General features: G+C 55.0%; 1 protein-coding gene across 3 annotated transcripts in view; it reads right to left on the bottom strand.

The window, feature by feature from the left end:
* The window catches only part of SNPH (syntaphilin), a 39,905-nt gene extending 14,779 nt beyond the window's left edge, over positions 1–25,126 (bottom strand). For all 3 annotated transcript variants that reach the window (XM_037044271.1, XM_037044272.1, XM_037044274.1), the window contains exons 1-2: positions 25,011–25,126; positions 24,652–24,758 (exon numbers count right to left, since the gene is read on the bottom strand). The gene's annotated coding sequence lies outside the window, so the exon portion shown is untranslated. The remainder of the gene's footprint in view (positions 1–24,651; positions 24,759–25,010) is intronic.
* Between the last annotated feature and the right edge of the window lie 207 nt (positions 25,127–25,333).

The following is a 25,333-nucleotide window of genomic DNA, read 5'->3' as shown; positions in this document are numbered from 1 at the left end:
TTGGCCTGTAGGCCACAGGGCGTCATGGAAGGACCTTAAAAGATGAAGGAGCACAATTAGATTTGCATCTTAGAAAGCCCCTGGGTAGGGAGCCTGTGTGGAGTAGGGCTGGGAAGGGACAAGAATAGCAGCAGGGAGAGGAGTCAGGAGGTTATCAGAAGCTCCCAGGTGAGAAACCAGGAGGGCCCAGGCCAGGGCAGCAGCAGGAGCAATGGAGACGAGGGCCTGAAACTGCCTCCAAGTTCATCAAGTTCATCAGAGGCCCTTGATTAAGTAAGATCAGGGCAAACTCTTGATCCTGGCGCTCAGGGCCCTCTCCCCTGTGCCCTTTCCAACCTGCTCTCGCTGCCTGCTGACCCCCGGGGAGCCCTGGCCTTCGCGCCCACATCTCTGCCTGGGCCATCTGCCCACCCTGCGGCACTGTCCCTGCGCTGTCCTCGTGCTCACACCACCCGCCGGGGCCTCTCCCAGCACTTCCGGTCTGGGCTCCTTAGCACGCCACGCGCGGCTGGAACACCTCCCTCCGGGGAATTTCATAAGAATAAGCACAGTCAAGCACACGCAGCTGCAAGTAACACAACGGTTCAAACAGGCACGTCTGAAAGGCCAACGGGTGGGATCAGATGGTCTCTAAGACGTTTCTGGATCCAACACGCTGATTCTAGAGTTACAGGATTCTAGGACTCTGAACGAAGTGATGGACCCCCAGGGACGCTTTCTTCCCCTTCGACAGCGAGGACTCCTGGGTTCCCGATTTCACAGCCGCAAACCTGGGAAGCTGCATTCTTCAAAGAGACTATGGCATTTTACTGAATCAACAAGTCACAGGGGAGAAACCGGGTCCTTGAGTCAATCTAACATTCCAGCTAAGTGAAAGTCCGTGCGCATACTATAAATTGTCTTTTTTCCAAAGCATTAGCTGTCAGTAGAAGAAGGAAGCTACCCTAAAATCCAGCCCAGGGAACGGACTCGAGTCTAGGACTCAAGCCTCCGTGGCTCAAAAGCAGAGCATCAGAACCAACAGAATAGAATCCCTGGGGGGGCAGGGATGGGGGAGGGGTCCTCTCCCTCTCCCATGCTGCCTTGCTGCCAAGGCAACATGGAATGCAGAACATCCCACCCATCACACAGCAGAGTGCCCGGTGGGGCTGACGCTCCTAGAATGCTAATGCAGAGAGAAGTGGGAGATGAAGGACCAGCCTGGGAGTGGTCGGCTGCCTCGCTCTGGCTCTCATAGGACTAGCACTGGGGTGGTCACTCAGGGCTGAGCTCAGTAAACCTTCCACTGGCTTCGAGACCCCATCAGCCACCACATTCTTCCACCCTGTCAACGAGACCTGAGACCGTTCTTCCTGGCCTTGGGAAGGGAGGCAGGGGTGGCATTTCTCCAGCTTGCTTCGTGTCTCCTGCCCGAGCATCCCCCGGAGCTGGAACCACAGACGGGAGCCCCTGGACCCCTCCTCCTCCTCACCGTGGCAACCCCCACACAATGGCAAGGCAGGCCCGCAGTGGGGCCAAGGCTGTCTGGCTTCCCCGGCAACCAGGCTGAGACTGGCAGTCAGACTTGGATTCCAGGGCTTGGAGGGTACGGGGCCCAGAGGTCTCGCCCCCAGAGAACAAGCCTCTTGGGCTGCTGAGGGGCGAGTCCCAGCCTCCTCCCCAGTGCACCCGAGGAGGCCCCTCTTGCCTGTGATCCACGTATGGACTGTCTGAAGGAAGATCACTTTTTACAAAAGTTTTGTGGGTTAAAAACCTACGTAACACGTTATTTCCCACAATGAGATACTACTTCATGTCCACTAGGATGGCCATGATAAAAAAGACGGGCAAGTCTCGGTGAGAACATGGAGAAATGGGAACCTTCACGCACCCCTGGTGGGATGGAAAATGGTGCAGCTGCCGCAGAAAACAGTCTGTGGTTCCTCAGAGTTGCCACACAGAGTTGCCACGTGACCCAGCAACCCCACCAGTGGGTGCGCGCCCCAGAGAACAGAAACGAGGGGTTCAAACAGAAACCCGCCCAGGAACGCTCACTGTGACACTATTCACGACAGCCGGAAGGAGGGTCCCCGCCAGCGGACGACAGGTGAGCAGAGGGGGGTGCGCACACAGAATGGAACATCGTTTACTCACGACAACTCATGAGGTCCTGATGCGTTCTACCTCACGCACGAACACGGGCTAAACCTTAGGCTAGAGGAAAGAAGCCAACACAAAGACCGCATGTTGCATGATTCCAGTTACAGGAAACTTCCGGCACAGGAGAATCCACAGGGAGAGGGAGGGAGGGAGAGAGAGAGAGAGAGAGAGAGAGAGCGAGCAGATTGGCGGCTGCCAAGGCCTGGCGGAAGGAGAAATAGGAAATGGCTCAATTGGTATGAAGTTTCTTTTTGGACTGATAAAAATGTTTTGAAATTAGATAGTGGTGATGGATACACAACTTTGGGAATACACTAAAAACCCTTGCCTTATACATTTTAAAAAGGTGAATTTCATGCCTCCATAAAAACAAATTTAAAAATCTAGAAACTGTCTGTTTTAACCGAACAGCTATGAAGGGACAGCATGGTCCAGGGAGGGGAAGGAAGCTGCACGGGATGGTGACGGGATGGGACAGGGACTAGAACCAGCCCTCCTCCATATTGCTGACTTTGGGCTCTTCCCTGTCACCCTGACTCCAGGTTGGCCTGGAGGGGACAGCAACTGAGGCCACCCCGTTGGAAGGCTTTGCAAATGCACACCCTATCTGACCCCCTGGGGAGGGAGGCCAGGGGGAGCCTATTCTGTGTGACACCCGGGAAACCCGAGGCTGCTCAGGTCGTAAGATAACTCAAGGTCATGCCATGGACTTCCAGGTCACGAGTGCACGCGCCGCTACTGCACCACGAAGGTCTCACGATACAGGAGATCTGGGACACATGTCATTTAAAGGCTGCATAAAAGAGGAAAACTCCACCTTCCCGGGAGACTCTCAGACCATGGTGAGAGGAGGGGGTTGTAGCCCTACATCCTGGCCTCCTTGTGCTTCCAGAAAAGCAGACCTCCCAGAACCAGGAGGCAGGCAGGGCGAGGAAGACTGATGAGTCTTTCCCTGTTCCTCCAATGATCAGCCACAGGGGCCAAGGAGGAGCCCTCGCCGTGAGGACCACGATTCTCCATTCTTCCAACAGCTGTTGTGACCCAGTCTGTACGCCCACTGGGTCCTGTGCCAGCCCACCACTGAGAGGCCCTTGGCTCCCCAAGGCACGTTGCATGGTCCCTCTTGGGACCTTGGACCTTAACCTCTTGCAGTCTCAGCTGCCTTGTGTATCTGGTGAGAATCTCCCTCCTGACCCTGCCTATTTCTTCGGGATCCAGCCAAGGCAAGGAATGGAGGGATGGGGGACATTCTTGGGCAACTGAAAGACTGAACATTTTTTTGTTACTCCAATCGCCACTTCTTGAAGGGGGGATCTCTCCCTTTCCTCTCCAGAGATAGTCTTTGCTTTACCCCTGAGGTCAGAGCAGGCCCAGGGGGTGAGTCTGAAATTCCAGGCACCTCTGCCAGGCCACCTGCCGTGGGTGGCTCTCCAGGGCAATGCCTGGCAGGCCTCCAGCACGGGGAGAAGCAGCAGGTGGAACGCTGGTTTCCATGCCCCTGCCAGCCGGCTGCATGCTAGGGCGGCCCCTCTGCAGATAGCCGTGGGGAAACAGAGCAACCGTGGGGCCCGTCCCAGCTCGGTGGCTGCCTGGCAAGTGGCTCCCGGCAGATGGAGGCCCTTCATCGACCTTGGCTGCAGCATATGCTTTCCTGGGCTTCCCGGCTGATGGAGCTGCCAAGCCTCAGCCCGGCTCCTGGACCTGCCCCGGCTCCTGAGGTGCCAGCCCTAAGGCATCACAGGAGGGGGAAGAAGATGGGGCTCCATCTCTATGGATTCTCCCCTTTTCCCAGATCTCTGTCCTGGTTTTCAGGGTCCTTGCATTGGTGCCCTCCCAGCTTTCATCCCAAGTACCAACAAGGGCTAACACACTCTCAGAATTCTAGAATGGAGAGGATCTTGGGTAGACTTGGTCATGGCCCATTGTTTTATGAGAGAAACTGAGCCCCCAGAGCGAGCCTGTGATTTGTCTGAGGTGGCCTGGCAAGCGGGGTCGGAGCCTGGGCTGGGAGTGTCCCTCCTGACTCCAGGGACGCAGCTTCTGCACCCCAGCCCCCACCCCTCCCTCGCATTTGGATCCAGGCGGAAGTGTGATAAAGTAAGAGCACAGTGCAGCTTTATGAGTAAAGAAGTCATGGAAGGAAAGCCTAGAGGCCAGACAGGAGGAGCCTCACCAACTCGCAGGCAGCTCACAAAGCACACAGGCCTTGTAAAGCAGACATTGAATCCGAGGCCCAGGAGGACAGGAAGGCCACAGCCCCACCACACACATTGCCGTGGCAGCAGCAACAACAAGGTTCAGATTTGACTCCGAGCTTCCTGGCCACTGATGCAAAATGAGAAATTATGCCCAGTCTTCTTGTTCTCGTGGTTAAGGGGGAATGGGAAGCAGACCAATTCTTAAGGAGAAATAAAGCACCCCCTCAAATGGATGCTAAAAGAAATATTTTTGCATGGGGTTTGCTGTAGGGGAGAGGGCTGCCAGGGAGGTCTTAAGGCAGAGGAAAGACGACGCCCTCAGAGCTCACCCAAGTCGCCCTGTGAGTGCTGTGCTTCACTGACTTGAGGGAGAAGGACTGGGGAACGCAAGGGCCAGAGAGCTATGGGCATGTGGCGATGTATCCGTCTGCCCGGGACCACTGCCCCTTTCCATGGAGGTCGTTTCTGATTCACTCTGAAATCAGAGAGCTTCACCTGTTCCTGGGAATTCCAAACTGGGAACCCCGTAAACTCACTCCCATTCATTTCCTTTCTCTCTCCCTCTCCTGGCATTTCACGACAATCCGGTCCAACTGCCACATTTTCTAAGCAAAAGACAGAGGACTTGCCAGAGGCCACAGTGTGAGCTACAGACGCAGGCGCGTGGGGCTGAAAGCCAGCTGATCCCGGTCCCGCCGAGCACTCTGGACACGCTGCTCCTGTCGGAAGCCAAGTCTCATCTGTCCCCTCGCGGTTCCTGGAGGCTCTGGGTGGAGTTGCTACCCATGGAGTCAGAAGCCTTCATCTCTGCTCCCAGATCTCTGCTCCCCAGCTGCCAGCTTCTCGGCCATCCGCGCGGCTGACTCCTGTCCAGCTGCTTTCCCGTGGCATTTCCCACGTCAGGCTGAATTCATTTGCCTTTGCTAAGGTCCAGGGCCTCCAACAGGATCCCACACGGCTCAGGCTTGCCGAGGTCTGGAAAGTACAAACCCCTCTTCCAAGAAGCCTTCCCTCTCTGGAGAAGCTGTCATGTGCGTTAATTGAGCTAAAGTGAACATTTGAAAAATCTTTTCAAAGGAGAAAATAAATATCTATGTCCTACTTAAAAAGCCCTTTGTTGCTGAGAGGCCGACTAACCTAACAGAAAGAAACTGTGGCTTTGGGCTCAGATACGCCTGGCTTTGGATTCCAAACTCCACCGCGTACTACCTCTATGGTAGTGGGAACGTCACCTCACTAAGCCCCAGCACCTTCTGTAAGGTGGGGTGGATCACCACTGTTGTGAGTGTGGTCGCGGTCAGTGAGAGTGTGTGCCTGATGCCTTGCACTGACTGATTATTTGTTCCCCCAAATACGGTCTTTTTAAAGAAATCTTTACACAAGGATATGCTTATTGATTTTTAGAGAGAGGAAGGGGAGAGGGGAGAAAGAGAGAGAAAGATGTTGACGTGCGAGAGAAAGACTGATTGGTTGCCTCCCATATGCACCCTGACAGGGGACTGAACCCGCAACCTAGGTGCGCGCCCTGACCAGGGATCTAACCCACAGAACATCTGGTGTGTAGGACGAGGCCCCGACCAAGTGAACCACTTGGCCAGAGCCACCTACGTACAGTCTTATTCTTAGTGCTCTTTATATATAATTACATCTTTATCCCACTCCAAAATCTTAATCTGAAATACTGTAATAGTTTGTATCTCAGGGGTCGTTGACTACAGAGTTGTTTATACCTACTTAGGTGCGCTGGCTGTAGAGACCAGTGAACCTGCACCAAGGCACACAGAACGTAGGTGGCCACGCCGAGAGTGGGACCCAGGACTGATGCCAGCGGCCCCTCCAGATGGCGCTCAGCAAATCCAATTAGTCAGCAACCCCAACTCCTGAGGGCAGCCCCAGGACAAGATGAGACACACAGCTGATCCTTCTGATCTGCGGATTCTGACTCTGCATTCACCCACTCCCTCCAGTTAATTGGCAACCCTGGAGTCAGCACTCACGGTTCTTGCACAGTCATTCTCACGCATGCGCTGTGCAGCAGGAAAAAAAACTCACTAACCAATCACTGTCTACTAAACAAGAGTTTCCAGCCCATAGCCACGTTGATCCAACAGGGCATCTTAAAGTGACTTGGTCGGAACAGGAACTCCTGCTCTGAATGTGGCGCCACTCAGCACCTTACGCTCCCTCCCTGGTCCAAGCCACCACCTCTGTCCTGGGCGACATGGCAGTCTCACCCCCGCCACCTCGACACAGTGGCCAGACGGATCCTTCTAGAATATGAATCGGATCATGTCACTCCTCCCTTCAAAACCTTTTCCAGTGCTCCCATCTGTTCTCGCGGTGAGGGAGACTGAAAGCTCTTGGATTGGAACAGAAGTCCAGGTCCTTACTGGTGCTAAGGTAAAGCCCCGCCCCCTGTCCCCGCCCCCTTCTCCCTCTGACCCGCTACCACCGCCCTTCATTCACGCTGTTCCAGCCAAGCTGCTGCCCGTGCGTGCACTCAGGGCCTTCGCATGTGCTGTTCCCTCTGCCCTTCAGGTCTTGGCTCCAGCATCACCCTCTCAGTGAACCAACCTCGCCCACTTCGTTTAAATTACAAACCTCACTCCCCCAGTGCCCCGCCTCTCTCTTCCTATGCTTTATTTTCTCCCCAGTTCTTAGCAACAACCAATATGTTTACGCATTTATGTTGAGTACTGCCTCTGGGCTATAAGCTCCAGAAAGGCAAGAATTTCTGCCCATTTTGTTCTTTATTTAATTCTCAGTGCCCAGGGCATGGCAGGCCTTCAGTAAATATTTCTGAGTCAACATAGAGGTGTACACTCACTGACGACGCCACCCATATGAGGGTGAGCTCCTAAATCAAACAAGGGGCAAAAAAAGCTCGGTGCCTCTTTGTTCATAGGATTATCGCTTTTTTCTTAACACACAGTATCCATGTGGGTGGCTTGTCTCTGCTCCTAGATTATGAGCCCGAGGGTTTGGTCACCTCTGAGTCTTCAGCATCTAGCAGGGTCCCAAGTGCTAAACTCCCAATAACGGCGTCTTCCAATGGAGCAAGAACTCGAGGGGCATGGTTTCCAGGCTGTCATTTCATCAGCATCTGGCCAGGCACCGCTTTGAGTGGGCTCCACATTCGTTCTCTCAGTTCCCTCCTATGGAGCCCCCCAGGCTAGAGGGTGGTCTCTCCATTTTACCCCTGAGGAAGCTCAGGCTGCAGAGACCAGTGAACCTGCAGGAGGGTGCCCGGCAAGTCGGTGGCCACGCCGAGTGGGACCCAGAACCGATGCCGGTGGCCCCTCCAAATGACACCTGCAGTCAGCAAATCCAAGTAGTCAACCCCAAACCCCGACGGCAGCCCTAGAGAAAAGGGGAAAGACACACAGCTGATCCTGATTTGCAGATTCTCACTCTGCATTCGCCCACTTCCTCCAGTTTATTGGGAACCCACAAATCAGCACCCATGGTTCTGCGTGTTAATCTTGGACATGCACTGGGCACGCCTGACACCCATGTGAGTTGCCTGATGCCCACGTTCTCCGTTGAGGTGGAACAAGGCAACCTGCTTGTTTCATTTCTCAGTCCCTCAACAAGCTTCCTTTCTACGGTCTATCAATGTCACGTGCTTTTGGTGACGTGGTTGTTTAATGTGGCCCAAGGGTACAGGGCTGACATGCTGTCTAGTGTCCCCGAGACATGCCTGACGCAGAAGATGTGTCAGAGAAGCTCCATTCAGGTGTAAATTACAGGGCTGCTGGCGTGAGCACAATATGAATGAATCAACACTCTATATTGAGGAAGGCATCTTTAAACAGAAATACACAGAAAATGAGGTCAGGTATTGATCAGCTGATGAAGCTGCTGCATCCAGGCTCACAGGGACCTGGCCCTGTGTTCTCAGGAGCAACGGTCCACACTCACTAGGTCAGGGTCTACCGCAGCTCTGCAGAACAGCCATACAGACAGGGAGCACTGACTGTACCGGGCACATCTGTCCAGTCCACAGAGGTGCACACATTAGGTCTAGTTGTGTTCATGCACATGTGCACACATAATCACACTCATCTGCGTGCTCTCCACTGGGGCGAACGACTATCACACATGCGTGCAGTGGGTACTCAGAGGTGCATGGATTTCCCAGGCGTTAGGCGCCTTCAGCCAAGTCACACTCAGGGCCACTTTCCCCATCTGTACATGAGGTTAATCATTGCCATGACCAGGAAGTGGGGTCACGCTGCCAAGCACAGCCTCCGGCACACAGCAACCCACAAGCCACAGCTGGGACAGTGTCTGGCAGGCAGCAGGACAGAGCCTTATGAGGCCTGCATATTTGCCTAGGGCGTGTATGGGGGCCCAGGAAAGCCAATTTCAGGGCCTGTTTCTCCTTGGCACACTGACCTTCCTGCTCTGGCAGGCCTGGCCTCCTTCTGCCCAGCGCTGCATCTCCAGCGGGTGTGTGCAGCAGGAATCCGGAACCACAGGGTCAAAGCCAGAGGGGCTCAGAGGCAGGCAACCGCAGAGGTCCCAGACCAGCAGCCCACAGTTCCCATCGTGCCCGTAGACGACTTTCCTTGTACGCGCATGTATTTTAATTTTAGTCAGCATTTACAGATTGAGAGCTTTCATATTTTAATAGGTCCAGATTTCCAGCTTGTCTCAAAGAACTCCAAAGATCCTGCAGCCCGTGCATCTCACTCCAGCATGGTGAAGGTGCGCCCTCGTTTTATGGGAGCTCTTGCTCTCGCCCCTGGGCTGCTGTGGTAGCTGCCTAGCCCTGGAGCCCTAGGCCTGCAGCTCTTAATTCGAGGAGCCGGGATGCACTAGGAGGCCCAGAAGACAGGACAGGGGACTTGGGCCAAGGGGGACATCCCGTGCAGGAAAAGGCTGCTGGCTAGAGAGGCACAGTAGTGAGCACCAGCTCTGGCTGCAGGCAGCAAACCACTCCCCTTCCCACCTGCTGGCACGCCCCGACCTCCCCGCCCAGTAAGAGGAACTCCTGCAAGGCTCTGTTGACACAGTGTTCTCAGGTGTCCCTTCTACCTGCCTCCCCCCACCCCCATGGCCCCCACCTGGGGCAGGCAGGGACTACCACAATCACAGGGGCCCCGGGGTGGCCTGCAGCGCACAGGCGCTGTTCTCAGGCAGGCTGCAGCTGGGAACCTAGCGCAGAGCAGACTGACCAGGAACTGTAGCTCCCTCACCTGCAAAACAGGGTTTCAACGGCAATGATTTCATTAGATAATTTGGCGAAGGGCCTGGGGCACACTGCCCGACTAGCTTCTCTCCCTTATTTTATACACCCAGGTCCAGAGACAAGTGAATAATTCATCCCAAGAAGGTCATGAATTAAAACGTGCTCCCTTACCTCTGCCTGGGTGTTTTTCAAATGTTAAATATATTTATGACAGTAGTTATTATAGTCTAAGAGTAGCATATACCTTTAAAAAAAACTTCCAGTTTTGCCACTTAGAGATAAACCATTGATTAATTTTCTTGCTGTCTCTTCTAGCTTTTTTTCTAGGCACAGAAGGAAACTTCTTTTGGGGGGTAGCTTCATACAGTTATAACCTTTAAAGCCATACAGTTCATGGTAAATATGAACCTTGGTATCTTTAAAATAATTTAACACAGGGTAAGAATTGCCCATAATATGGTATATGCTTTATTTGAATTATTTTATGGGCTTTGTAACATTTCATTTCATGGCTCCACTGTAGGTAACACTCCCTCTCTGCGGAATATTTAGACTTTCCCCCATCAAAAAGAATGCTATAATAGATATCTTTGTGCATAATTATATTTCCATATTTAGATTCATTTCCTCAGAATGGGTCCCCAGGGGATTTGTAAGGTCAAAAAGTATAAAGACGCTGCAAAGTGCTTTCCTAGAGGGCCGAGTTGCCGGCTGACTCCCCTTCCCCCATCACGGGCACATCAGCTGTGTTTTCCACTCGACAATACCACTGGCATTTAGCCTTGCCTCCTAAAAGGCAAGGAGTTCAAGTTCACACTCAAGCATCACCCCAGATGATCTTTCTCTCTTCGGCCCTGTGGCAAAGGGGAAAACTGAGGCCCCCCCAGGACGGACCTGTCTCAGTAGTGGCCCAGCTCCAAGACCGAAAGCAAGTCCCCCTGAAGCATCTTCCCTCTCATGATGGCAGCGTTTCTCCATGTGGCAGCTCTGGGAGGGCCATCTCCGTCCACATTCACCCAGTGTCCACTGTGCTGGGTCCTCCTCTGACAGTCCCAGTAATCGGGTCTGGAAGGGGCTGGGTGGAGGAGGGCGAGAGTCTCAGGTGCAGAGCGCAGGAGGAGGGACCCTTGAGCAGGGTTCCGAGGGATGGATGCACAGCTGCCTGCTCAGGAGCACTCCATTCAGGGGATGGGGGTAACCCTGCAGAGGCATGAAGGGGTGCGCCCCAAGGGGCTGGCAGACCAGATAGTGTGGGGCAGTAGAGGAGCAGGGTGCAAGGCTGGGAGTGCCGTCTGAGCCTGCAGGAAGAAGTTCTGGGCAGAGGAATGACAAGGTCAGGTTTACGTTACAGGGGACAACCGTGAACCGGCTCTGATGAGAGGCACCAGGACAGCGAGCCGGGGGTGGAGGAGCGGGGGAGAAGCAAAGATGGACTCGAGGGAAACATCGGAGGTGGACTCTCCAGGGCCCCAGGGCGTTGGGCTGTGGGCAACGTGGGACAGGGCAGAATCGTGGTGGTGCCCAGGCCTCTGGGTAGGTGGGGGTAATGGAGGCTAATAGCTGCCCACCGAACGTTCAGTGCCCCCTCCCTTAATAACAGAACCCCATTTTTGTTCAAGGGTGGCAATATAGCCAGTTTAACACACACAAGTCCCCAGAGCGACAGTGGCCTGTGCATTGTCCGTGGCGATGCCTGCGCTTGAGAATCTGGCTAGTGGTCCTGCAGCCTGTGAGTGCTGCCCGCAAAGTGGGCACCATGTGTTCAAGGGCTGCGAGTCTTCCCAGCTGCTGGGAAGGGGCTGCGCTGAGAGTCAGGGCCCAGCCTACGCCTGCTGAAGGGAGCCAGGCGGCCAGCCAGGTGCCCTGGAGTCCTGAGAGTCCCACGCACCAGCCGGGGACCAGACAAAGGGCCGTGGGAAGAGCCGTCTCCCCAGGGACACAGCAGACAGAGCACAGCAGTGGGGCCACGACACTCAGCTCTGCCGCTGACACACAGGTCTAAGGCCGCACTCTCTTGGTCTCGTGGTGCCTCAGGGCCCCCATTTGTAAAATGGAGACAGCACCCCCCACCTCACACAGCTGTCGTGACACCTGACCTCTGCTGTCCTGTCAGCTCTGTCCCCACCCCCCCGCACATCCTCTCCCGGGCTCACTGTGGGCTCGCCATGCTTCTGCCTACGTGGTGCCTTCTGCCTAGAAAACCCTTCCAAGGTTCCTCTACCTGCTTCTTTTCCAAAGGCCAATTCAGGCACGGACACCTGGGCATAGCTTCATGGGACATGGAGTTTGAATCTGCCCCCCTCCCCACCTGGGAGGGTGCTGTACTCGCTCTTTTTGGAGTACTTCTCACCCCAACAGGACACAGGCTGTTTACACACACCTCCACCTGGAGACGGTCTTTGGAGAGTTCCTAAGCCTACAGACATGCTCATGCACACACACGCTCATGCACACACACATTCACACACTCATGTGCACACTCACCCACACAGAAGTATTTGGTTGAAGTGTGTGTGCTGCTGGTGAGCCGTGCGGGGCGGCGGCAGGAGCGGTGAAGACGCCCTCAGAGCAGGTAAGGCTCCCAGGCCTGTCTGCTGCAGCCGGCACATCCCCAACCTGGCCCAGCGTGGCTGCCTGCCCCTGCCTCCCAAAGGCCTTTGGACGGCAACAGATGGTGCCTGAGGTCGGGGTGGTCAGGTAGAAGGTCGCCCCAGCCGCTCACCCACAGGCAGTCACTGCCATGCCCGTCTCACGGCCGGGGTGAGAGAAGCTCGGAAAAGTTTCCTGACTCACCCGGAGTCACAGGAGTAAAAGAAGCCAAGGCATCCAGCCCAGGGCCCGCTCCTGCGGGAGGTCGGAGGTCTGTGTGAGCTCTGGCCTGCGCCCCATGGGATCTCAAGCCCTCAGATGCCCTGTCTGCAAAGTGAAGCTGGTGAGACGCGTGAACTCTGGTACCTGTGGGCCCTGCCTTTCCGTGATTCTAGACGTTGGTGGGGAAGAACGGAATCCAGAGTGGGAGTCTCTCAGAAGCCGGTCTCTCTCTGCGTGTCTCTCTCTCTCACATGCATACATCCACACACGCACTCACGTATGCACAGAGCCCCAAGCTCCCACGGGGCCCTCTGTGGCAAGACTCAGACTGGGAGGAAATATCTGCAAAATATATACTTGACAAAGAACTTGCATCTGTAATATGTAAAGAATTGTTACAACACAATAATAAGACGACGAACAACCAAACACTTAAAGGTTTAAAAGTTGGCAAAATATTTGAACAGACACTTCACCAAAGAAAGTTATGGATGACAAATAAGCCCACAAAAGGTGCTCAGCATCATTACTCATTGAAAAATGCAAACTAAAGCCACGAAGAACTACGATGCGCACCTGTTGGAATGGTTACGATTAAGTGCTGGTGAGGACGTGGAAGGACCTGCGCTCCCCTGTGCTGGTGGCCCAGCCGCTTCGGAGGCACTTGGGCAGTTTCTTAGAAACTTAACTACAGATTTACTGAAGAATTCAGCCATTTCACGCCTCGGCATTTACCCAAGAGAACAGGAAAGTATATTCCTACAGAAAGAGTTATATACAAATGCTCCTGGCAGCTTTATGTCTTAAAACACCTCCAAATGTTCAACAAATGAGGAGATAAATGAACCGTGGCTTATCCCTCCATGCAGTGGAGTACTATCGGCAATAAAAAGGGATAAACCATTGATACACAGAAAATGAATCTCAAATAATTATGCCGAGGGAAAGATGCCAGACCCCCCAAAACGTGCACACTGTATGAGTCCATTTGTGTAAAATTCTAGAGACTGCGAAGTCATCCACAGTAAGAGCAGAGCAGTGGGTGCCGGGGGCGGGGGCGGGGGCGGGGGTGGGGAAAGGCGCTGAGGGAGGAGCTGCAAAGGGGCAAGAGGAAACGTTTGGGGATGATGGAGGCGTTCATCACTGACTGTGTCGATGGTTTTGTGAGTTGCATTCTATGTAAAAACCGAATCGTACACTTTAAATACGTGCAGCTTGTTGTGCGCTGACAATAGCTCAATAAAGCTGGCCCAGGAGAAGCAGGGGAAGGGGAAAGAGGAGGAGGAGGAGGAGGAGCAGCAGGACAAATCTCACTCAGGAAGCCAGGCGCGCGCACACGTGTGTGGGGTACGGAGCTGCCGCCTGGCCTCTAAGGTTACTCTGAGAGCAACTTGAGCCAGGATTCGACCTGCTACAGACACCAAGGCTCCTTTGCATTTGCTCGTTTTATTTTGTCCAGAGTACATCCTGTGCACCTGGCTGGAGCTGGGCACCACGAAACAGAGGTAAGTCAAATACAGTCCTAGCCTTAGGCGGTTCATTCTATCATTCACAGCAGGCAGAGCCTCCCGGAATTCAGCCCACACATGTAGCTACGTGCCCTGACCACCCCAGCCAGGCACCCTTCACAAGACCTGTCGGAGCTCTTCCCGGGCCTGAACGTGGTTCTGGCCTCGGCACCTCTCGGAAGACACCCAGCTCCAGCAGCACCCTTCTCTCTGTGCTAAACGGGCATCCACACCAAACCCCGTTAGTCGATTTCTAATAACTGACTAATGAGATCTGAGTCAAGTCCTCACGGAATCACAGGCACTCGGGGCAGAGAAGAATGGAGGTTTCAAAGCCCAACAGCCATCTGTACGAAGCTCCATTTCTCTGAACAACATTCCTCAGGCCCAGTTTGAATACCTCCGGTGAGAGGGGAGCTCACTACTGACTGAAGATGCAATGGACCTTTGGAAAACTAGATAAGTTATAAAGTTCTCTTTCTGACTGTGGATGGAAGGGTATGCCATTTATGAAGCACCTACTGTGTGCTAAACCCTGTGCAGGGTGCTCACACATGTGGGATTTCTAGTCTAGTTTAACTCTCATGCCAGCTTTGCTCCGAAGAGGCCGGGGTTGTGATTAGGACGCCTGTTTTCACTGCCAAGGAAACAAAGGGTCAGAGAACTATGTGACTTGCCCACAGTCACCAGGAAAGTCCGTGGTAGAGACCAAGATGGCAGCCAGGCGTGTCCAGCTCCCAAGTCCGTGCTTTCCTGTTTTTGACCTCTCCGGGCAAAGGGTCTGCCGCCATCTAGGTTTGGATCCTGGTTTCCTTCACCTGGATGAGCACCTCTGGGATTCCTCACAATGACAAGCTCCTGCCAGGCCCACCAAAGTCTGAGGCTCTTCGCCTCCCAGGCACAGGACCCTCAGAGTGAGAGGCCCCCTCCTGTGGGAGTGGAGAGGGGCTTGCCAGAAGGAAGCCACAAAACAGGGAGCCAGCTCTGGCTGGCCTGCAGCTCCAGTCTGGGCCCAGCTACCTCCCAGCAGGGCCAGTCCCTGCAGGGCAGCGAAGGGGCATGTGTGGAAGGTCAGGTGCTGTCCACCTCCTGATGGCATGAAGCATGGCATGGTGCCTCAGAGCCCCGGCTCTGAGAAGGGGCTGTGGGGGTCCGGAGAGAGGCCGTGAAAGATGGCATTTGAGCTGGGCCTTGAGACAGACAGGAACATGGGAGACAACAGTGGTGACAGGAAGAAAATTGGAGGCAGAGGGAACCGGGGTGAGTGAAAGTAATTGAGGTGGAAAGGAATGGCCCAGGGAGGGAGGGCTGCTGACCTGGGGCAGAATGCACTGAGGGCCCCTTAGGGAGATCTCTGAAGTGACAAAGCTTTCCAATGCTCTTCTCCAGGTCTCAGGCAGGCTCCCTCCAGTGAGGCCCTGGGCTGGGAAAATCACTCTTACGAGTCCAGCTAAGGGCTGAGGAGGGAGGAATGGATATCCACAGGCCTGAGAGGACAAAGAGGGAGAGAAAGAACGAGGAAGCAAAGGAAGGAAAAGGGTGATGGTCATGGAGGACTCAGGCCCTGGTGCCAGGGACTTGGGAGCTCAGCCATACGTAACGGCTGTGGGACTGTGGGTGGGTTGTTAAATTCCCTGTGACTCCGTTTCCTCCATAACAGTACTTCCCTCCGCAGAGCTGCAGGACGATGCTCTAAGGTACACGTCCTGCACCTGCTGTGCAGCGTAGCTGTCTTCTTTAGCCTGCACAAGAGCTGGGTTGCAGAGGGGCAGGGAAGCAACTGAGGTGTGTGGAGAGGGGGCATCTGCCGTATTCCAGGCCCTCCGACACAGAGGACCTAGCAGACCCTCTTTGGAGGATGGAACGTGGCCCCGGGGGTAAGGGATTTGTCTGAGATCCCAGGCTAACAGGCAGCAGAACTGGAGACTCGGAAGCTAGTGCTCACCCTCAGCAGCAAGTAGCTGCTAGGAGGCCCAGAGCTGCCTCAGTAGAAGGAGCCAAGCCTCCCCCGACTCTGGCTCTGCACCCCAAATGTGAAGAAGATGGCCTAGGCTGTCTGTCCTAGGCTCTCCCACGGCCTTCGCAGCAGAGGCGAAGTTTGGCGTGACTTTCTCCCAGCTGAGCTCAGTGTCCAAAGTCGGCCACTTCTGAAAGGGAGGCAGGAGGGAGTTGGGTGGTACAATGAGGAGAGGTGAAAGGTGGAAGTGGAGCCAAACTGGTCTCTGAAGGAGACTTTGGGCAAGACCCAGGATTCACTACGCCTCCATTCCCACCATTTAAAAATCTCAAGAGAACAGGGTGATGCCCTTTGCTGAGGGGCACCAGCCCTACAGCCCAGCCAGACTGGTGCACTCACTTCCCTAGGGTTTGTTCCCACTCCTCTCCCTTTCCTAAGCCCTTACTCTGCCAGACCTTTAGATCCTGCACTAGTCCTTCCTCCACTTCCAGGAAGTCTTCCTAGATAGCCCCAGCCTACACTTATTCTTTCTCCTGGGAACACCAGTGGCACCCACCACTCGTAACACCTGTGACCAGTCCTACCGGAATTCCAGATCCTCTGGGCTGCAAGACTGTCAAGCACAGCCATTCCAAACTCCATCCCTCTTGCACGAACTCCTTTTAGAATATCCAGACCTCTGTGCTCAGCCCAGGTGCCCTCCAGTGACTGCACTTTGAGTATCTGCAGACAGTTCTCTTTAACCCCTGAAGACTATTCTGTCCCGACAGTGTGGGAAGCCACGTCCAATACACCTGGGTTGAGGTCCCGACCCCACCGCTCCATGGTTACATATAACTCTGGCCAGTTTCCTCTTTCCAGGAGTCCCAGTTTTCTCAACTACAAACCCCCTACCTCACCAGTGGAACTGTGCTTCACCATCCATGTGTGGTAGTTTCATTATTTTGATCATTAATCACTAGTTTAGAAGCAACACAGCTTAGGGGAGAGCAGAGCTCCCAGGCCAAGCAGCCCAGCACTGACGTGGAGGCTCCACTGCACAGGGGCCAGGTAACTGGGCAAACCACACCCTCTCCGCACCTCCGAGTCCTCACCTGTACACTGACGTGCCACGCGCTCAGTGGGCCTGAACTGTCAGCTGGCTCCTGTTCTCTCTGACCCATACGTGTCCTGACCTTGCTTCCGGAACTGCGCGGCATTCCAGGTTAACGCGCACGCCGCTGCCCTCTCCCTGAGCATCTCCGTGTGGAGGGCAGCGCGTTGTGTGCCCTGCATTCAATCCCCATATCCACCCTCTGAAACGGTACTGCACGGCTAGTGCCCCATATTCAGTGGCACACCCAATGGCAGCTGTCATTAATATTCTGATGAGTCAGGCCCTGGGCACCCTCTGTGTACCTTTACCAGGCCAAAAAGCCCCCTGAGGGTAGGACTGCATCTCAGTGCCCGGATGCTCCGTGCATACTGTTAGAATGGAGAGATGTAAATACTTCTCTGCGTTTTTCCCCACAGTGGCCCGGGGAAAGCCGTACCACGGTAGGCGCCTGATGAATATTTGATTAACTGGAGCCACACAGTATAAACTGTCATTAGAGGCTCCCATCTGAATCCCAGGATGCCCTGAGACCCGGTCAGGGCGGCTCCTCCTACTAATCCGGAACTCCGAGAGGGCTTTCTCTGAGGATGCTCAGGGCTTCCTCCACAACCAGGTCCCCACTTCTCCTTGGGGTGGTCATGTGGCAGAGATGTACACGCAGAGACTGCTTACATCCCGGACCTCACACGGTACAAGCAGAGGGTGGCAGGACCTCGGCAGCAAGGCCAGCGTGGCTTCCAAAGGCCAGGAGCCACCCTTCCCTCCCATGGAGGACCTGCCAGAGCCTCTCACCACGCCCGTCTCTCAAGGCGGCTTCTGTGCCAGGCTGCATGGGCCGCCAGCCAAGTCCCCACTTCTGAGGCTGCCGACCGAGCTTCCAAAGACCCTGGGCTAGGGAAGCCCGGCCAGTGCCAACTTCAAGGGGGTACAGAGGTGTCTGGAGGCCTCGGTCCCTAGAGACTCAATCCTGACAGGGCCACAGAAAGGGACACAAACAGAACCTTTGACGCGGCGGGCCCAGAAACAGACGATCACCAGGCGCCAAAGGAACGCGGTGCCCAGCCTCACAGACAAGGCAGGCCCTGGCTCAGGCCCCTCTCTGCAGCCTTGTCTCCCTTCTCCGCCCCCGTGCTCAGCTGACATCCACCAGGCACTACGTGTCCAGCATCTGGAACTTTACACCACAGGACACAGACAGATGACCTGCCGCAGACACAGTTTAATAGGTGCATTTAAAATGTTGCCGAGTTGACCACATGTTAAACAGTAGGAGATGTCACAAACAAACATCCAGATCTCTGTCTTACAAATCAGAACATTGGGCCCAGGAGCCGGCTAGCAGCTGCCTCCTTCAAGCAAGCACTTTTCAGTTTGCTATAACCCCCCAAACAGCCGAACCGGTTCTGCCTGTGTAGACAACCGGGTTTGCGGTCCCTCACTCTCCATGCATCATTACGGCGTATGGACTTCCTGATGACCTTATGAGGCAGACCGCATCATTTCCCCATTTTTCAGACGAGGAAACAGAGGCTCTGAGAAAAAAAAGTTACTTGGCCGGGATCCAAACCCAAGCAGCCCGAATCCAAAGTCAAACACAAGGACACTAGTCTGCGGTAAAATGAGCAAAACACGGGCAATGCAGTGAGTGTTTCATGAAGCAAAATGCATTCAGTTGGAAGGAGAACCTTTTCCTTCCCTGGTATTACCTAGCCTTCTTTCTTTGGGGACAGAGGTGTTAAAAGGCTCTTTCAGTATACGATAGTGATGATAAACAGGACTCTAAACCTCATTTGAGGATGGCCGGTTAGCACAGTTGGTTAGAGCGTGGTGCTAATAAATGCCGTTTGAATGTTTGTATAAGGCAAAATAAAACCTTGGCGAACCTAGGAGAGCTCCCCCAACGTACACATATTTGAAATCGAAGTCTGGGGGCCACCGCTCTGCTATGAAGCCCTCCTGTCCTGGAACGCCAACGTGCTTCTGCTGCTCCTCCCGGTTCAAACCGCCTGTATCTGCACCTCATCCTAACGCCCAAGAGGCGGCTTTTGAACCGGGCCGTTCCCAAGCCCTCTCCCTGCAGCAAACCCACAGAGCATTTGTTCACGCCTCTTGTTGTGGTTATCTCATTCTTCCTCGAGTTACAGTTATCCAGTTATCGGTGTCCTCTCCACTCCTGCACCCCCTAAAGGGGCTACAGAACAGAAGCAAGAGCTGCTGAATTGTGAGCCAGTCAGAGCTTGAAAAGCCCTCAGAGATCACCTCTGACTCTCATTTTGCAGGTGTGGAAACACAAGGGCCGGGCTTCAGGCCACCCAGGGAGCCTGCAGCAGGGACAGCAGAGCCGAGGGGAGTCCCCCAACTCCCCGGCCCTGGCTCTTCCCACTGCACCAGGCTGCTTCCCAGACAGTCCCTCCTGATTGACTCAGCACCTCAATTTGGAGGACACTGCAGAGCACGTGATAAATGCTTCATAAACATCTGTTTATTAAGAGGTGCAAAGCAGCCGAGGGAACACAGGCGTCCCCCTGCCCAGGGCCTTGGGCTTGAGCTTCACGGCACCTGCATCAACCTTCACCCAGTGCGAGCTGCCCATCCGGTACAGAGATGGCCCCTCGGGCCTCGGGTGACCTGGATGCAGAATGACTACACACAGCAGAGAAGCGCCATTCCCGTCAGGCCGAGTTGTGCTCCCAGCCCTGCTGAGTAATCCCGGGTGATGCCTTCACCTCTCCGGGTGCTGGTGCTGCAGACAGGAGGAAGGCTCAGAACAGATGGGAAGAAGCCTACTGCACCGTTGCAGGTGCCCACTGGGCTTTCCCAGAGCAATGTCAGAGCCCTGTCTCTGGACGCACGGAAGGGCAGGGAAGGTTTGGGCCCACCCGGGACAAATGGAAGCTCCACCAGAATGTGCTGCAGAGTGAGTCTGAGTGGTCCCTCAGACGTCTGTGGCCACGTTTTGGGTTCAAAAACCACCAAGTCTCTAAAACTGTTTGGTAATATCCGAAGCTAGGTAGAACATGTATCATCCTCCTCCTCATTATCATCATGCACAAATGCAACACCAAAAATAAGCAGATGACAGTGGTGTCATCTCTCTAAAGCTTTCCTGACCTCGGAGTGGGAAAGACCACCCTTCTCCCTGACCCACTCCACCCCATGTCAGTGTCGTCACAGTTCCCAGACCGTTTAAGTATTTGTCTCCCCTCATCAGCTGCGAGCTTCTTAAACTGAAGGTCTTTCCTGTACCCTGTGCACTTATCCAGGGTGTGACTAACAGATAAACAAATGCTGACTAATGTTTAGCTAGACAAGGAATCCCCTCCACTCCCCTTCTGGGCCAGCGTGGCATTCAGGGCTTTAGAGCCAGCAGATGCATCCAGCCCATCTGGGGGACAGGGGCACCGACATCAGAGGAAACTGGCTTCCATAAAGCTGCTCAGTCAATGAGTCGGCCCAGGCTGAAAGGTCTCCCCAACTCCCAGTGCCGATGGCCCTCTTCCAGCAAAGCCTTCTCCGTTTTACAACAGATCAGCTATGTGACTCTGGGCGAGACCCCTCGCCTCTCTGCCCCGGCTTTCTCTCTGTAAAATGGGTGAGATCCCAGTGCCCACATAATGGGATCATCGGAGCAGTAAAAAAATGAACCCCTGTAAAACAGCACCGCGCACAGGATGCGCTCAGACAGTGTGTCTGTCGTGACTGTCATTCACTCCTAGCCACCCTCCGTGGTATAGGGACACCCGCCACCCACGCACACAGCAGGGCTCGCAGTGGAAGGAGGGCTTTTCAGTGCTGACTTACACGCTTTTCCCCCCAGCCGGTCCTGTGCCTCTGTGGTGGTCACTTTGGGGAAACGGCTTTCCCTTCTCAAACCCCTGCATACATGTGCAGTGCACACAGCTCACAGTGGTGACAGCGAGGTCTGACGGGGAGGCAGCGAAACCTTTGCAACAGCGCGCTCTTTCGAGTCAGACAGACCCATGGTCAGGCAGGAGTTCTGCCACTTCTAGCTGCGCAGTCTAAGAGGTGAGTCAACCTCTCCAAGCCTCGGTCTCATCACCTTTCAAGTGGGTACGTTTCATCATGAGGATTACCTGTGATACTCATGGCCTGGTGCTCCGTCAACGATACTGAGAGTAATACTGGTCTTAATTTTACCCAACAAAATCCACTAGAAACAAATGTCGGAACCAGAAGGGACCTTAGGGATCAGGCAGTCCAGTCCTCCAAAACCGGAGGCCCAGAGGTCTAGAGTGGAGGTGCGATTGGCCCAAGGTTACACAGTGAGGCGGCAGAGTGACACTGGGGACCTGGGTCTCCTCTTATTTTCTACTGTGCATCCATCTTGGCCAATTAATTCTTCTTCTCTGCCACCCCCCCCCCCCTCCCCGAACACAGCAAGTGGCTGGAATCACTCTTCCCAGTTGTCTTCCCTTGACGGTCATATTAGCACCATCTGCTTACTGACAATGCCACTCTCCCAGGCACATCTGGCCCCCTTGAACCTCACTTGAGGAGAGGGTAAAACCACTGGTGGCCGCTGGCGATCGTGATGGCAACGGTATTAGTAACAGAAACGACAACCGACAAGTGTGCAATGCCCTGTGCTTCAAAGTGCTCTCGCCCACACCTCCAACAACACATTCCAGCAATTGCTCCCTAAGCTAGTTGGCTTAGGGGCATCATTTCCTCAAACTTACTGAAGACCTGCTTTGCGCCTAGCCACAGACTAGAGGTTGGAGACAGAGAGCGGGAAGAGGGCTTCTGCCCGGAGGACTTAGGGCAGGTGGAGACAGCACAACTTCTTTTGGCNTGTCGTGACTGTCATTCACTTCTAGCCACCCTCCGTGGTATAGGGACACCCGCCACCCACGCACACAACAGGGCTCTCAGTGGAAGGAGGGCTTTTCAGTGCTGACTTACATGCTCTTCCCCCCAGCCGGTCCTGTGCCTCTGTGGTGGTCACTTTGGGGAAACGCCTTTCCCTTCTCAAACCCCTGCGTACACGTGCAGTGCACACAGCTCACAGTGGTGACAGCGAGGTCTGACGGGGAGGCAGCGAAACCTTTGCAACAGCGCGCTCTTCCGAGTCAGACAGACCCATGGTCAGGCAGGAGTTCTGCCACTTCTAGCTGCACAGTCTAAGAGGAGAGTCAACCTCTCCAAGCCTCGATCTCATCACCTTTCAAGTGGGTACGTTTCATCATGAGGATTACCTGTGATACTCATGGCCTGGTGCTCCATCAACGATACTGAGAGTAATACTGGTCTTAATTTTACCAAACAAAATCCACTAGAAACAAATGTTGGAACCAGAAGGGACCTTAGGGATCAGGCAGTCCAGTCCTCCAAAACCGGAAGCCCAGAGGTCTAGAGCGGAGGTGCGATTGGCCCAAGGTCACACAGTGAGGCGGCAGAGTGACACTGGGGACCTGGGTCTCCTCTGATTTTCTACTGTGCATCCATCTTGGCCAATTGATTCTTCTTCTCTGCCACCCCCCGCCCCGAACACAGCAAGTGGCTGGAATCACTCTTCCCAGTTGTCTTCCCTTGACGGTCATATTAGCACCATCTGCTTACTGACAATGCCACTCTCCCAGGCACATCTGGCCCCCTTGAACCTCACTTGAGGAGAGGGTAAAACCACTGGTGGCCGCTGGCGATCGTGATGGAAACAGTATTAGTAACAGAAATGACAGCCGACAAGTGTGCAATGCCCTGTGCTTCAAAGTGCTCTCGCCCACACCTCCAACAACACATTCCAGCAATTGCTCCCTAAGCTAGTTGGCTTAGGGGCATCATTTCCTCAAACTTACTGAAGACCTGCTTTGCGCCTAGCCACAGACTAGAGGTTGGAGACAGAGAGCGGGAAGAGGGCTTCTGCCCGGAGGACTTAGGGCAGGTGGAGACAGCACAACTTCTTTTGGCCCAAACGGTACAGCAGCAAAATGCGCCCCCCCACCCGCCATGGGGAGCCTTCTTTCCCATGCTGTCAGGAGGCAGACTGCGGAATAAGCCAGAGCAAGAAAGGGTGAATGGGAGGCTGAAAACGACAGCAGGAGCGGAGAGAAAGAATAGGAAATACGGACACCAAAAACTTAGCTGCCTCCTCTCCAGGAGATTCTGGCTCAGGACCCCGGGGAGGGGGAGGGAGCAGCGGTGGGTCCGTCCGAAATCAGGAAGCCTCAGTCCGGGGCACCCAGGAGTCTGAGGCTGCTGCTGTCTTCGAGACTCTGCTCTCAGAAGCCAAGATTTTCCAAAGCCAGTGCTGGGCTTTATGTGCCTCCTTGGGACCATCATTTGCTAAAATGATGTCACAGCCCTCGCAGCGGAAACATCTGTGTCTCCTGGTTGCTTCCTAGGCCCTCAGCCCAGCAGCCCAGCACACCCTGGCATTCGCTGCCCCTGGGCAGGGACACCATCCACAGGGGTGGAGAAGAGACTGGGTGGGGGGGGGGAGAGGACTATGAGAAGCTACTCCTCTTTCCCCAGTTGGGGTCTCCCAAATCCCGTGTCTCTGAGGACCTACTCCACCATGGACACGGGTGCAATTTTAAGTGTTTCCTTTAACCCTAACATCAGCCTTCTGAGACATGTACCCCTCCTTCCAGATTTATAGGTGAGGAAACTGAAGCATGGGAAGGGAAGTAACTTGACCAAGGTTACCCTAGTGAGGGCACAGGGACGCCTGCCCAGGGCTGCCTTACACCTTCAGTTCCACGAGACCCACAAGGTCAGTGTTCCACCTGAGAAGTCCAGAGTTGAAAGAGATCAACTGAGGAAACCCTACTTATTTCATACACTCAAGTGTAAACCTTGGGTTGCTTTAAGACAGAGGCCCCCCGGACGTGTTAGAGCTGCTTGAGTGGCACATTATGATTGTATGGACCATCTAATCCAACTCCTGCTCTGAACAGAGGAGCAGAAAGACACCCACGCCTAAAGAATTTTAAAATGGCTACTAGTGGCCTAGTAGCAAGCAAAGGGACCAGAACCCCAGTCTGCCGCACTCTGCCCACACCACCCGGCCTGCGGAGATGGCCTTTTCCCAGGGAGCAACTCCAGCCCATCCCACACCTCCAGACCCACTGAGCTCGCAGAGGAAGCTGGCAGCGTGTCACCGGGCCCCTCCTCATCTGCAGGGCTGAGGATGGGGCTACATATGGGGCTTCCCCGGCCAGGAGGTGTTCCAAACAGCTCAGTTCCACATCCCATGGAGGCTTCGGGGAGACTGAGGCCTGAGGCTGCGATCTCCCACCCTAGAGGTCATGGGCATTTTTTCCACATCTACTGCAGGGCCCTGATGCTTGGGGGGGGGGGGGGGGGGGGTTAAGGGAAGGAGGCAGTCACCGGCCCTTGACCTTGGGTTGGGTGTGGGGTTCCATCCTTCTCCAACCCCCAGGTATCCCTCTCCTCCTCCAAGAGAAAAGAGGCATACATGTTTGCCAAATGCTGGAAGAGGAAAACAAATAGGAATAGGGTAGACCCTAAAACCCTCCTAATTGCCCACCTTGGGCATCTTCCCTGTTGCAATTAGCATACCCTAGTTGTGAATTTCAGGGTGGTGGTGGTGACAGGGGGGGTGCGATTGGAAGGGTGTAGGGGAATGAAGGAGGGTGAGAATGAGTCACAGTTAACCCCTCCCCAGCCGGTGCCCTCAGAGGATTCTACCGCAGTGAACGGCCCCCGCCCGCCACCCACCACGGTGCAGCGCAGGGGTCCCTCCTGGCTCGCAGCGGCCTCCTCACCTGTGTGCACTCGCCTTCCGCAGCTCGGCCGGCTCGCACCACTTCGGCCCGGCTTGGCGCAGCGCCTCTGCAGTCGCTGCTGCAGCTGCCTGGCCCTGATCAGCAACCTGCGGCGTGGGGGAAAAGGACAGACAGGTGCGGATGAACGCGGGCGGGGACACCCGGGTAGCTGAGCCCTCGGCCGCTGACAGCTGGGCCGCCGCAGCCACGGAGCTGGGAGGGCAGGCTGCCTCGCTCCTCTGCCCGGTGCGGTCCGCGTCTCCCCTCCCCCACCCCGCACTTGGCACTCCGGGCTGCACAAGGCGCAGCTGGGGGGTTGGGGGGGGTGACCCCGGAGGTCCCCAGGGTCCCGTCATCACCTGCAGAGGCTTCCATGGCTTCGGCTGCCCCGCCAGGGCCACCGGACTGCTCTCCGGAGCCCCTGCTGGAAGCGCTAACTGTGTGCGCGCCGGGGCTGGGGCTGCCGGGAGGGAGGGGCGGGCAGGGGAGGGGGAGCGGACGGAAGGGACGAGCCAGTCCCCGGCTCGCCGGCGGCTGCGTAAGCGGCTGGTCTTCACTTTCCTTCTTAAAGAGATAGTTGGCACCTCGCTCGGAAGGGCGTGGGAATGGGGGCGCGAGTGCGCAGAGCGGTGTCCTCTCGCACTGACTCATTGGCCTGTGCTCCCCGCTGGACTGCGGGGCC

Source organism: Sturnira hondurensis, unplaced genomic scaffold, assembly GCF_014824575.4.
Source record: "Sturnira hondurensis isolate 20B ecotype Veracruz unplaced genomic scaffold, ASM1482457v3 Scaffold0004136, whole genome shotgun sequence".
Taxonomy (NCBI): Eukaryota; Metazoa; Chordata; class Mammalia; order Chiroptera; family Phyllostomidae; genus Sturnira; species Sturnira hondurensis.
Note: the sequence above shows the minus strand (reverse complement) of the source record. Positions and strands in the feature narration are given on the sequence as shown.